Source organism: Chiloscyllium punctatum, chromosome 35 (genome assembly GCF_047496795.1).
Source record: "Chiloscyllium punctatum isolate Juve2018m chromosome 35, sChiPun1.3, whole genome shotgun sequence".
Lineage (NCBI taxonomy): Eukaryota > Metazoa > Chordata > Chondrichthyes > Orectolobiformes > Hemiscylliidae > Chiloscyllium > Chiloscyllium punctatum.
In genome coordinates this window covers 21,481,036-21,494,041 of record NC_092773.1, presented here as the reverse complement: position 1 = coordinate 21,494,041, position 13,006 = coordinate 21,481,036, and the positions used below count along the sequence as shown (strand labels likewise).

General features: G+C 45.3%; 1 protein-coding gene across 2 annotated transcripts in view; it reads left to right on the top strand.

The window, feature by feature from the left end:
* The window catches only part of LOC140459761 (bone morphogenetic protein 1-like), a 130,065-nt gene that overhangs the window by 85,128 nt on the left and 31,931 nt on the right, over window positions 1-13,006 (top strand). The window lies entirely within an intron of this gene.

Genomic DNA, 13,006 nt, shown 5'->3' with positions numbered 1-13,006 from the left:
ATCTGAATTAAACTCCATCTGCCACTTCTCAGCCCATTGGCCCATCTGGTCCAGATCCTGTTGGAATCTGAGGTAACCCTCTTCGCTGTCCACTACACCTCCAATTTTGGTGTCATCTGCAAACTTACGAACTCTACCTCTTATGCTCGCCTCCAAATCATTTATGTAAATGATAAAAAGTGGAGGACCCAGCACCGATCCTTGTGGCACTCCACTGGTCACAGGCCTCCAGTCTGAAAAACAACCCTCCACCACCACCCTCTCTGTCTTCTATCTTTGAGCCAGTTCTGTATCCAAATGGCTAGTTCTCCCTGTATTCCATGAGATCTAAGCTTGCTAATCAGTCTCCCATGGGGAACCTTGTTGAACGCCTTACTGAAGTCCATATAGATCACATCTATTGCTCTGCCCTCATCAATCCTCTTTGTTACTTCTTCAAAAAACTCAATCAAGTTTGTGAGACATGATTTCCCACGCACAAAGCCATGTTGACTATCCTGAATCAGTCCTTGCCTTTCTAAATACATGTACATCCTGTCCCTCAGGATTCCCTCCAACAACTTGCCCACCACCGAGGTCAGGCTCACCAGTCTATCGTTCCCTGGCTTGTCCTTACCGCCCTTCTTAAACATTGGCATCATGTTTGCCAACCTCTAGTCTTCCGACACCTCATCTGTGACTATCGATGGTATAAATATCTCAGCAAGAGGCCCAGCAATCACTTCTCTAGCTTCCTACAGAGTTCTCAGGTATGCTTGATCAGGTCCTGGGGATTTATCCACCTTTACCCGTTTCAAGATATCCAGCACTTCCTCCTCTGTAATCTGGACATTTTGCAAGATGTCACCATCTATTTCCCTCTTCCATATCCTTTCCCACACCATCAAAAACCTTCAGGAATTCTATTAGGTCATCCGTCACCCTTCATTTTGCAGAAGGGAAGAGCCCCAGCCAGCCATTCCTTTTATGATACCTAAACTCTCACATTTTGAAATGCTTTCAAATCTCCTCGACATCATTCTCCAGTGTCCCTGTATCATTTTTATGGTATGAAAAATGTGTTGCTGGAAAAGCGCAGCAGGTCAGGCAGCATCCAAGGAGCAGGAGAATCGATGTTTCGGGCATAAGCCCTTCGTCTGAAGTTCTCCTGCTCCTTGGATGCTGCCTGACCTGCTGTGCTTTTCCAGCAACACATTTTACAGCTCTGATCTCCAGCATTTGCAGTCCTCACTTTCTCCTCATTTTTATGGTATGGTGACCAGAGGAGCTTTCAGCATCTAAGTGCTGTCAAATGAAGGTTGTGGCTACTGTTCTGCTCCTATTAGATTTTTATGTGTAACATTTTGTACAGAAAATAGAGTGGGGACACCTTTCACCTGGTTGTCTAGTCGCAGCCTTGTACTTGGATTCAAGGTAAAGTTGGAATGCTGTGAGGAGCTGAGTCTCCAGATTCCCTACGGGCCAGTGTGGAACATTGCGTGGCATTTTGGCACATGTCAAAATCAGTGAGTCCTTCATTCCTCCCCAAACATTACTCCCGCTGAAGCAAAACAATTCCCTCAGAGTTGAAAAAAACTCTTTGCCAGTCAGCGGGGCCTGTGATTAGACTCATAAAGCAACTATCAAGGGAGACATCTAATATTGTGCCTGGCAGAAGCCCAACACTGAATTCAAAATGATGACATGTTTGGCCTTTCAATTACATGCACACACGTTTCTCATTGTGTAACCGTTGTGAGTTAAATGAAGCTGCAGATCAGGTTTCACAGTGTTCCAAAGAAATGCAAACTCTGATAGATCACAAGGGCTGTGAATTCATGCCTCTCTCTGTTGCTTTATCGTGCTGCCTCATTTCAACGTCGCTTCAGTGGGGTCCAGTCATCTGTTGTTCTCCTGTGGAAATAGTTGCAGTGAAAGAAAATTGGGCTTGAGATGGGTGAAGGTTTGGGGGTTGGACAAGTGGGGGGCTGAGCATGGGGCTGTGGTGTGAGTTGGCCTAAAGGAGGCACTGTGGGCTTGGGATTTAGTTGGAGGTTAAAGGTTGGATCCCATTTGACACCAGATGTTTGGAATTACTTTAAGTGCCAGGCAGTGTGGAATTGATTTTTAGGGCATTGAAATGTTAACAAGGAACTTGGGGATTTCAGGGACTCACCTTTGATAGGTGCAAGAGACCTTGGTCTTAATGTGGGCGATATGTCATTCCTGTCACCCTGGTGAAATACCTTGTGATCTTTTTCTGTGAAAAGGTACCCATTAAGAGCAAGTTATTGTTCGGAGATGATGCATATTCCATACAACGCACATTAACATCAAAACATATTTGCAACACAAAGATAAAATCTCGCCCTTGAGCTTCACATGATAAACCTTCTGCTCTGGATAGTTTGATTGTCTTGTAAGTAATTGCAGAATCTTCCAGCCTGTTGGCAAATATTTTGGAGCAGCATTTTATTGATCTTCCTGTTTACCTTGATCAATAATTTGCAGTAACAAAATTCTCATCCTTAAACTCTCAAAGCTGGTATTACCAAGAATGATGCCACATATCTCTCTCCCTTTGGGGAAGAACGGATGTCTGTTTCAACTGATTTTTTATTTGTCTGTCTTCTTAAGTTCATTTTACTTTGTCCTTATTGTTCTTGGATCTTGTTATCCATGTGACGTCTGTTTGTTTGGGCTGATTTCAAGGACGCAGTTTATTGGCTGTACAAAGTGTCGGAAATCAACAGGTTTCAGCTTCAGTTACGCCCAGGGACCAGTGAAGCTCTCCTGTTGTGTGCATGCACTATTCATCACTTAATGTGTCAGCTTGGAGGGAAATCATTGTGTGAAATCCCACAGCAGCCACGTTTACTGAACTTCTCAAAAGCAAAATATTTCTGAGAAAGGGTCAGCCTTTCTTTGAGGGGATGTTGGGAAGCCAGCGGTTGAGATGAAGACTTGTGCGTCCTTCTGTTTTGGAATGGGATGTACTCTAATCATCTTTGGCAGAATGCGCAACTGTTCATCTCCAAACCTGTCCCTCCTACCTCCCCCAACATTAATGCAAGACAGATGAGCATTTGTGTTCATGTGGCTACAGTCTCCAGCTGATCCGTGTTTGGGAGGTTGAAGCCATCTTTACGAGACGTTAACCTGGTGTCATTGAGAGGCTTCTGAAAGGAGAATGCATTTCAGAGTCCCTAATCGCTTAATCCTTTTGGCTGCAATGAAATTGGCAGCAAGACTGGAATCTGGCTCGTCTCTTGGCAAGCAGGAGTTGAGAAAGCAACTGTAGCTCGAGCTCCTTACATTTACCACAAAAACAAACGTCACTGAATCGTGAACTTTGGGGATGATGTGTCAGCCGAGAAGGTAGTTGGTGGTGGAGGCATCTGCTTTGTTTTGTGTCACCTATCCGGTTTAGGATAGGAGGCTGTTTGCTATCTTTGTTAATGGAGAGGGCGGGGTGAGAGTGAGCTTTTTTTAATCGACCTTTGAACACGATGGAATTACTAGAGAGGGATAAATAGTTCAATGTATGGCTGTGTATTGTGTTGGTTAACCGGAACTCCGTAGACTGCAGTTGTGTTAAGGGCTAGTGCCCAAATGTTGAATTAACATGGCATTGAAACTTCAAGACTGCAAGCTCCAAGGGAGGAAAGGCTGCTCTGGAGCTCTGACTGAGTTGTAATGCAGCCATCCTGCTCTTACAGATAGAAAAGGGGTTACTCCCGAAATGTCGACTTCTCCACTTCCTAATGCTGCCTGACTTGCTAAGTTTTTCCAGCCTCCTGCCTATCTGTTTTGGATTCCAGCATCTGCAGTCTTTTTTTGTCTCTTTCAGACAGACCCATTCTTACTCGCAGCTCCCCGATACAGTGGCCCCATAGCTCTCACTGAGGGCTCCCAACAACTATCGAGCCTCAGAATGGGGTTACAGTGAGAAAATGTCCACGATGCACCGCAGTAGAAGCATCTGACTGTCATTTGCTGACGACAGAGAGAAGGCCGAGGGCCCTCTGCACGTCATGTAGCCATTGCTCTGTATATCTCTGACTGGCTTAAATTGTTGGGTCAGTTAGAATATGAGAAATAGGAGCTATAACCATTTGCCCCTTCGATCCTATTCACTATTCAATGAGATTGCAACTGAATAATCTCAACTTGGCCTTTCAGCAATAGCCCCATATAGTTCACAAAAATCCTTGGCTTCCTTGAATTTATTCAGTGGCTGAGCATCCAGCTGTCTGGTAGAGAATTCAAAACAGTTACAATACTTGGAGTGAATGGTTCTATCCTGAATGGTTGGCTGCCCATTCTGAGACTGTGGCCCCCATGTTTTAGATTTCTCAACAAGAGATACGTTTCCTCAGCATCTGTCTGCCCTGTCCATATGTTTCAGATTAGATTTGTGATTAGATTCCCTGCAGTGTGGCCCAACAAGTCCACACCGACCCTCCAAAGTGTAACCCACCCAGACCCATTCACCTACTCCCTACTAATGCACCTAACGCTATGGGCAATTTAGCGTAGCCAATTCACCTGACCTGCAACATCTTTGGACTGTGGGAGGAAACCGGAGCACCCAGTTCAATGAGGTCACCTCTTCTAAATACGGGGGAATATAGGTCTGACCCCCTCAATGTCTTTTAACGAGACATTACCGTCATCTCAGGGACCATCCGAATGACTGTTCATTGAATTTGCTCTGAAGCAAGTACATTCTGCCTGATGGAAGGAAAGAAATGAATTTAGTTTCAAATGCTGAAAACAGACGACCTAACCCAGTCCAAACACTGGTCTTTTCCTCTGTGAAAGAATATGATCACAAATTCCTCAGAAGTATAGATTTCACTTGGTACTAGGAAGGCTGTGCATCGTGCGGTCAAAATTTAGTTTGGTTTGTGCTCAGATTGCTGCCCACTGTGTGTGTTGTTTTAAAACAAACTGTTTAGAGTTATGGAGCAAGTGGGTGTATACCCAGGAAGTGATCACCTCCATGTTTGTTCCAAGTCCTGCACTGTGTCTTTTTATTTCACATTCACAGCCTGCTTTAGCAACAGCAAATGGCATTGCGTATCTAAAAAAAACACGCAAGTACTTAGAACAAGCCACAGAGAATCACAGCCAGGTCCACACAGGGAGCTACAACCAAAAAACTGCTGTTTGCATTAACAGCTGGCTGTACATTTTGTGATTTGGATTGAGTTTGATATGAAGCACAGTGTAAGAAAATGGGCATTTTTTTTAACTGCTATGTGCTGAAATGATTGGGCTCTGCCCAAAAGGATGGCAGCAACGGACTGAATAGTTACTCGCAAATGAAAATCGGATAAATATTTGACTAGGTGAAGAACAATTGCAAGATTATGGGGAAAATTACCAGAGGGAAGGTTGTTGAGGAACTTGGAACAAGTTTAGTGATGTTTTCAAAGGGTCCCCACAGGCATGATGGGCCAAATGTGGCAGATGGAGTTTAATTTAGATAAATGTGAAATGTTGTATTTTGGTAAGACATATCAGGGCAGGACTTGCGAATTTAATGATAGGGTCCTGGAGAACACTTGGGGCACAGGTTCATAATTTATTGAAGATGGAATCGCAGGTAGACAGGGTGGTGAAGAAGGCATTTGGTAATCAGTGCATTGAGTCATAAGTTGGGAGGTCATGTTGCAGCTGTACAGGACATTGTTGAAGACACTTTTGGAATACTGTGTTCAATTCTGATCTCCCTGCTAAAGGAAAGATGTTGTTAAACTTGAAAGGGTTCAGAAAAGACTTAGGAGGATGTTGCCAGGGTTGGAGGATTTGAGCTATCGGGAGGGCGGAATAGGCTGGGGCTCTTTTCCCTGTAGTGTTGGAGGTTGAGGAGTGATCTTATAGAGGTTTATAAAATCATGAAAGGCATCGATAGGATGAATAGCCAAGATCTTTTTACGAGGGTCAGGGAGTCCAAAACTAGTGGGCATAGGTTTAAGGTGAGAGAGGAAGATTTAAAAGGAACCGAAGGGGCAACGTTTTCAGGCAGAGGGTGGTGCATGTATGGAATGAGCTGCCAGAGGATGGAGTGGAAGTTACAGTATTTGAAAGGCAATTGGATGGGTACATGAATAGGAAAGGTTTCGAGGGATATGGGCCAAATTCTGGAAGAGATTAATTTAGGATATCTGGTGGGCAAGAGTTGCACTGAGGGGTCTGTTTGCATTCTGAACATCTCTGCGACTGTAAATAATCTCCTCCTGAGCTGTAAGGTTTTCTAAGTGCTTTTGCAGTAGGCACTCAGTAAGTATCCACTGGAATGCGTGCGGTAGCTGTGTGCTGCAGTTGAACTCACCACAGGCTTTACGTCTCGTGGGACTGACTACACCTTAATCATATATCCTTTCACCATTGTGAGGAGAAAGCAGACACTTCGGATATTAATCTTCATTTAAAGAAGCAGCCATGTTCCCTAATGGCTCTTAAAAGTACGAAGTTGTGCTTTTCTTCTGATGTGTTACGAGCACTGATCTTTTAGACAAAGGGCTTTCAGGCAGCTTTCCCTCTGTCACCTGATGCCACTTCAAACCAGTTCATTGTCTGTCCTGTTCCAGAGGCTGAAACCTGAAGCACACATGGCAAAATGGGGACTTGCTCCCTGTTAGAAGCAAGGTTGACCTCCCCCAACCTGATTATATGTACATTTTGCTGTTCCTGAAAGAGGTCACCGACTGGAAGGATCTGTTAGTCTTTCCAATGTGTTTTTCATTTCTTTATCCCGTTCAGCTGACTCAGCAATGAATGCCTGCAGGCAGAAGCACAGCAGCATAGGCTGACATTGACCCAGTTTTGTTATTAGGATTGTTTATTCGGTGAGAGGTTAATAAACGACTGGCTGATCTCCCCTCCTGCGCTTTGCAAAATTGCCCTTCATTAAGTTTACGGCGTTCTGCAGAAGGCAACAGGATGAGCCGAGTGCCAAGTTCTGCTAATGAGGGGCTGGATCCAAAAGCCCTTCCTCCTTGTTGGAAGCACGTTATTTAATATAGGCATCGACAATGGCTGTTTGTGCAAATTAAAGAGGGCTTGTGGTCACTGTAATTGTGTTTCAATCAATATGTGCATTTTGCTGTGCAGTGAAGGAGGGTCCAATCCGCTTTGTGCTGGTGGGGGTGGGGGGTCAGGGGTGGAGAGGGAGGGATGTTTTTTGAGAACGGTATGATGCCTGTCCTGTGAAGGGAGGAAGGCAGAATCTCACTGACGAGTTCACCCTCAAGGGAGAGAGACACTGTGAAACTGAGCAAGGCTTTTTATGCTTTGGTTTCAGAGATTCAGGGCTGTGGTGAATGTGGCATGCTTTCCAATTACCAGGACAAGCCATAAGGATAGAAAGTAACCAGTAAAGCTGATGGAATGCTGGCTGTGATATCTCGGAGACTTGAATGTGAGGGAGGAGATGTTATCCTTCAGCTGCCTTTCTCCATAGACTGTCCCTCAGGTCTGAGGCTGATCTGCTTCCACTTCAACTTCGGAATTTCTGTGACGGCTGATAAGTTCCAACCTGCAGGATTTGCCTCAGGTGGGGCAAGAAAGTGGTACTTGGAGGGTTAGGCGGATTGGGTTGTCAGAAATTTATGTGTGCTCCCTCAGTCTGTATTTTGTCTCTGCATGTTTGCAACAAAGTCTTTTGATGTGCTTGCTGTCTTCCTTGATGAACCATCTCCGTTTTGTTTGGCGGGATCTCTCAGGAGTCAGCAGGCATGCTTGAGCTCTTCAGGGGGGCTTTAAGGCCATCCTCAGAAGCCTACTGTCTCTGCTGTGTCTCAAGTGGGGCAGTTGCTTCAAGACTGGTGTCAGACTGGTGAACAAAGAGTTAGTTCTGAGTGCTTGGTGCCTCAATGCTGGGCACATGGGCTTGGAATGTTAGAAAAGTGGCGTCAAGGTAACAAGGAGATCAATCGTCATCTTATGATTGGCGGAGCAGACTCGAGGAGCCGAGAGCCTATTCTGGCTCTGAATTCTTGTGTTGCATGTCTAGTTTTACTCATCCCCAGAAGAAGAATGCGGTACAGTGGCTCAGTGGTTATCAGTGCTGCCTCACAGTGCCAAAGACATAGGTTTGATTCCAGCTTTAGTTGACTATAGAGTTCCACATTCTCCCCATATCTACATGGGTTTCCTCCAGCTGCTCCAGTTTTCTCCCGCAGTCCAAACATGTGCAGGTTCGGTGGACAGGTCATACTAAATTGCTCAGTAATGTCCAGGAGTCTGCAAGCTAAGTGGAGTAGCCATGGGAAATGCAGGGTTACGGGATAGGGTGGGGAGCTAGGTCTGGGTGGGATGCTCATCAGAGGGTCAGTGTGGACTCGAGATGCTAAATGACTTAGCACTGTAGGGATCCTATGATTGAAAGCAACATTCTCCCAGTGTCCGCGCTATCTGTAGAATACTGTCAGCATCAGTGCAAGAACTAGCCTGGCAAGACTCCTTCAGGGAGCAGATAAGGAATCAGGCAAAATTTCTCTAAACGTCCCTTGAGCATTTCTGACACTTTGTCTTATCATTTCAGATTTCCAGTATTTCTGTTTCTCTTTCTGTCAGCTGAGCTTGTGAGAACTGCTGCCATCAGTTGTAGAAATTAGTGTTTATGCAATGGAGAGGCTATTTTGTTTCGACATCCATAACGTGTAGTTCTGTTCATTCTATATCTCACTAAATTCTGACATGGTATTCCTTGGAGTGTAGAGCTGGAGTCAGGAATGCTGCATCCCAGCTGCCAGAATGGGGTGAGCTGTTTGCTCATGTGCTCACCAGATGCTTGGCTCAGCCAGATGCTGTCGGGTTGTCAAATATTTGGCCGCTTGCACATTCTTTAGAGGGAGCAGAGCTCTGTGGAAACTGCAATTCGAGCACTTTACAGCCTTATTTTTAATATTGCTGCCGCCATCCATCAGAAGACGAGCTATTGTTTTCTTCACGTTCCAGACCCTGGAACTCTATACTGGCCTTGCCGACTTTATTTGCCATCAGTTGATTAAAGGATACAGTACCACAGCGCGAGCTTTCTCCACTGACAGAATGCTTGTTCAGCCAGCCAGTGCAAACTGGAAAGAAGGATTTGACTTTCTTTGCACATTTTCCCCAACAAAGAGTATGATTTGTTGAAGGTGAGGGATTGGGCCGGCCTTGTGAGCTGAACAGAACTATTTAAGGAGTGGCCACTGTTGACTGAGACTTTGCTAGTGAAGTGAGCAGGTTAGTTCATTTTGTTGGAAACGGTGGCATCGTGGTAATGTCACAGGATGAGGAATCCAGTGGCTTGGGGACACCCACCATATCAGCAAGTGGAATTTAAGTTCAACAGATTTTTAAAATATTAGTTCATGGGATGTAGGTGTCACTGGCTGAGCCAGCATTTGTTGCCCATCCATAGTTACCTTTGAGAAGGTGGTGATGAGCTACCTTTTTGAGCCACTGCAGCCCATTTGATGGAGGTAGATTAGATTAGATTAGATTAGATTACTTACAGTGTGGAAACAGGCCCTTCGGCCCAACAAGTCCACACCGCCCCGCCGAAGCGTAACCCACCCATACCCCTACATCTACATCTACCCCTTACCTCACACTACGGGCAATTTAGCATGGCCAATTCACCTGACCTGCACATCTTTTGGAGTGTGGGAGGAAACCGGAGCACCCGGACGAAACCCACGCAGACACGGGGAGAACGTGCAAACTCCACACAGTCAGTCGCCTGAGGCGGGAATTGAACCCGGGTCTCTGGCGCTGTGAGGCAGCAGTGCTAACCACTGTGCCACCGTGCCGCCCACATTTGCATTCGACATTTCCAAGATTTTGACCCAGTAACACTGAAGGGACAAGCAATATATTAGTAGGGAAGGTCACTTCCAAAGTAGCTGAAGTATCTGGGTTGGAAGCCAGTCTTGGTGATGGTGACCATGACGACCATCATTGATTTGCCATAAAAACTCATTTGGCTCTCTAATGGCCTTTCGGGAAGGGATCTGCCATCTTTACCCTGTCTGGCCAACATCTTACTCCAGACCCATGGCAATGTGGCTGGCTTTTAACTGCCATCTGAAATGAGCAAGCAAATTGAAGGGCAATTGGAGATTGAAAACAAATGCTGGCCCAGCTATCAACTCAAAATTCCCATGAAAGAATTTGACGTCTTGTTGCCTCAGGGTCATAGGTGCTTGGTGTGTTACCTGTGGAATTCCTCCTGCCCTCCCCATTCATTACTATTCTGTAGATGAGTTTGGAAGGCACCCTGCTTCACTCACAGAGCACTGTGTATGCCTTCCACCCAGATCAGCAAAACTCTGTTTGCTTTGTAGCATTGGGAAGCAGCAAACGATGTAGCATCACAGCCTGGGCTTATTTGGCATCAGTCACTTTGAGTTCAGTCCAGCCAGCTCATTCATGAATGACACACGCTGTGTGAGTGCAAGGCCAGCACTTCAGCTCAGGAAGTGCCGTGGAGTCAACGCATGGGAAGAAACAGGCGGAAAATCGCCAACAGCAACCAGCTCTCAGCACCTCTTTTGTTACTTTTTGCTTGTCCCATCTTTGTGCACTTTGGCCTCAGAGGACTAAGTCTTCTGTCATCCAATCGCTCCTGCCTTCCACCCTTCCTTTCATCCTTGTTCCACCGACCCCTGATTAATGGGGAGAGTGAATTCTTCTTCAATACTGAAGCAGATAGTGATGCTCACTATGATAAACAATTCATCAGCACTTACTGTATAAATGCACATGTCCCCTATAGGTTAGGGAAGTCATAGGCACTGTACCCTTACGTTTTAATTTTAATGAGGCACGAATGTAGTAATTATACAACTGGACAGTAATCCAGAGAAAGAGCATTCAAATTCTTGCCATGATAATCTGAGACACTTTAATTGAGCTTTCATTCAGAATCAATCTGGAAATAAAGAGCTGGTACATTCCGATTGTGAAGTTGGTGGTTGTCAAAGTGGGTTAAAGTTGGAAGCCTGCAATGATGAACTTAAGGGAAAATTGGAGAAGTCCTTGAGAGTGAAAGGAGCAGAAGGGTATGCTGATAGGATGAGAGCAGGCGAATTTTAAAATTCATTCATAAGATGTAGGCACTCTCGCAAGACCACTATTGATTGACCATCCCTAAGTGGTGAGCCGCCTTCTTGAACTGCTGCAGTCCAAGTGCTGGAGGTAATCCCGCAATGCTGTCAGGGAGGAAGATCCAGGAGTTTTACTCAGCAACACTGAAGGAACGGCTGAGATATTTCTAAGTCAGGATAGTGTGTTGGTTTGGAAAGGAACTTTCAAGGGACACTTTTCCCATGTATCTGCTGCCCTTGCCTTTCAAGGTCGTAAAGAATGCTATCAAAGGCTTGATAAGTTACTGCATCTTGTACAAGGCACATGCTGCTGACACTGGTTTGAGTTGGGGAGGGCAGGGGGGTTGTTGTGAACATTGAAGTTGGCGAATATGTTGTAGACTGAAAGGCTGCTTTTTCCTGGTGGTGTTGAGCTTCTTGAGTGTTGTTGGAGCTGCACTCATCCAAGTAAATGGGAAGTATTCCATCACACTCCACTTTAAGCCTTGTCAGTGGTGGAAGCATTTTATTGAGATGGGAGAGAAGTTAACCACTGCAGAACTCCCAGTCCCAACCTGCTTTTGCGGTCACAATATTTGTATGGCTAGTCCAATTCTGTTTCTGATCAATGGTAAACCCCAGGACATGGACAGTGGGAGATTAAGTAATGGTAATTCCCTTGGATGCTTAGATTCTCTCTCATTAGAGATAATCATTACCTGGCTCAAATGTTACTTGCCACTTACCAGCTTGACCCTGAATGGCCTGTTTCTGTGCTGTCCAGGCTATGCAATTCAAAGTTTAAAAGTCAAGACTTAACTAGTCTGGTCTGCATGTGACTCCAGACCAGCTGGATGCTGAGGTGGACCAGAAATTCATGTTAATCGGCAACTCGTCAGGGCCATGAGGATACAAGGAACAAGAGCTGGCCACTGGAATGGGTGATAAATGTTGGCCTTGCCAGCACTGCTCAAATCAGGAGAATTAACATAATGAAAATGAGAAAGGAAGGAAGAGGAAAATTATGCAGAAAAAGAGATGGTTTGTTGACTGTTAAGTAATTGGTGAGGGTGATTAGAACAAGGCTATGTGATGTCTGCGAGTTCCTTGGCTGTGTGCAGCTCAGTGTTATTGAGTCTAATGTGGTCTGAGTGTTGTTGAGTCTAATGAGGCTGCTATAAGGAGACAAGACATGGCTCAACTGTGGTGTGGGTCAGAGTTCATTCCTTTTCGAACAACTGAGGGCAACTTTTCAGTAAAACTGTGAGGTGTCTGAGCACTTCCAAAGTTTGAACGAAATGCACTGCAAGGAGTTGAGGTAATGTCTTTTACTACCTGCAAAGCAATTTACAACCAAAGAAGTATTTTTGAAGTGTCCTCACTGTCATAATGTTGGAATGGGTAATTCCACAAACAGCATGATAAACAGCTTTGATGTTGGCAGGATAAATATTGGCCAGGACACTGGGGAGTACTCACTATGTGATCTTTTATCCTTACCTGAGAGGGAAAAAAGGGGCTCCATTTAATGTCTCACCCGCAAAGACAGCACTGTTGAGTGCAGCGCTCCCTCAGTACCAGAATCTACTGTACAAATCGTAAGGAAGTATAATAGTGTGTTCAGAATTTAAAGGGGGCTGGCATCTAGTTGTATTCAGTGCAGTCTCAGAGTGATGCAGTGGTAATGTCCCTATCTCGGGGCTGGAAGGTGTGGGTTCAAATCCCAGCTGCCCTGGAGCTGTGTCCTGACATGTCCAAACAATTCAATTTACAAAAGAAGCCTTTCCATTCCAAGCTCATGGCACACCTTGCTGCCTCAGAGCTTGTCATCCCAAGCCTCATCCTCACTAGAGGTCATGACCTACAGTTTAGAAAGCCCTGCTGTAGTGCAACTAACTCTTGCCAACTCCCAAAGTCTCTGATCCTGTCACAGCATCTGTTGG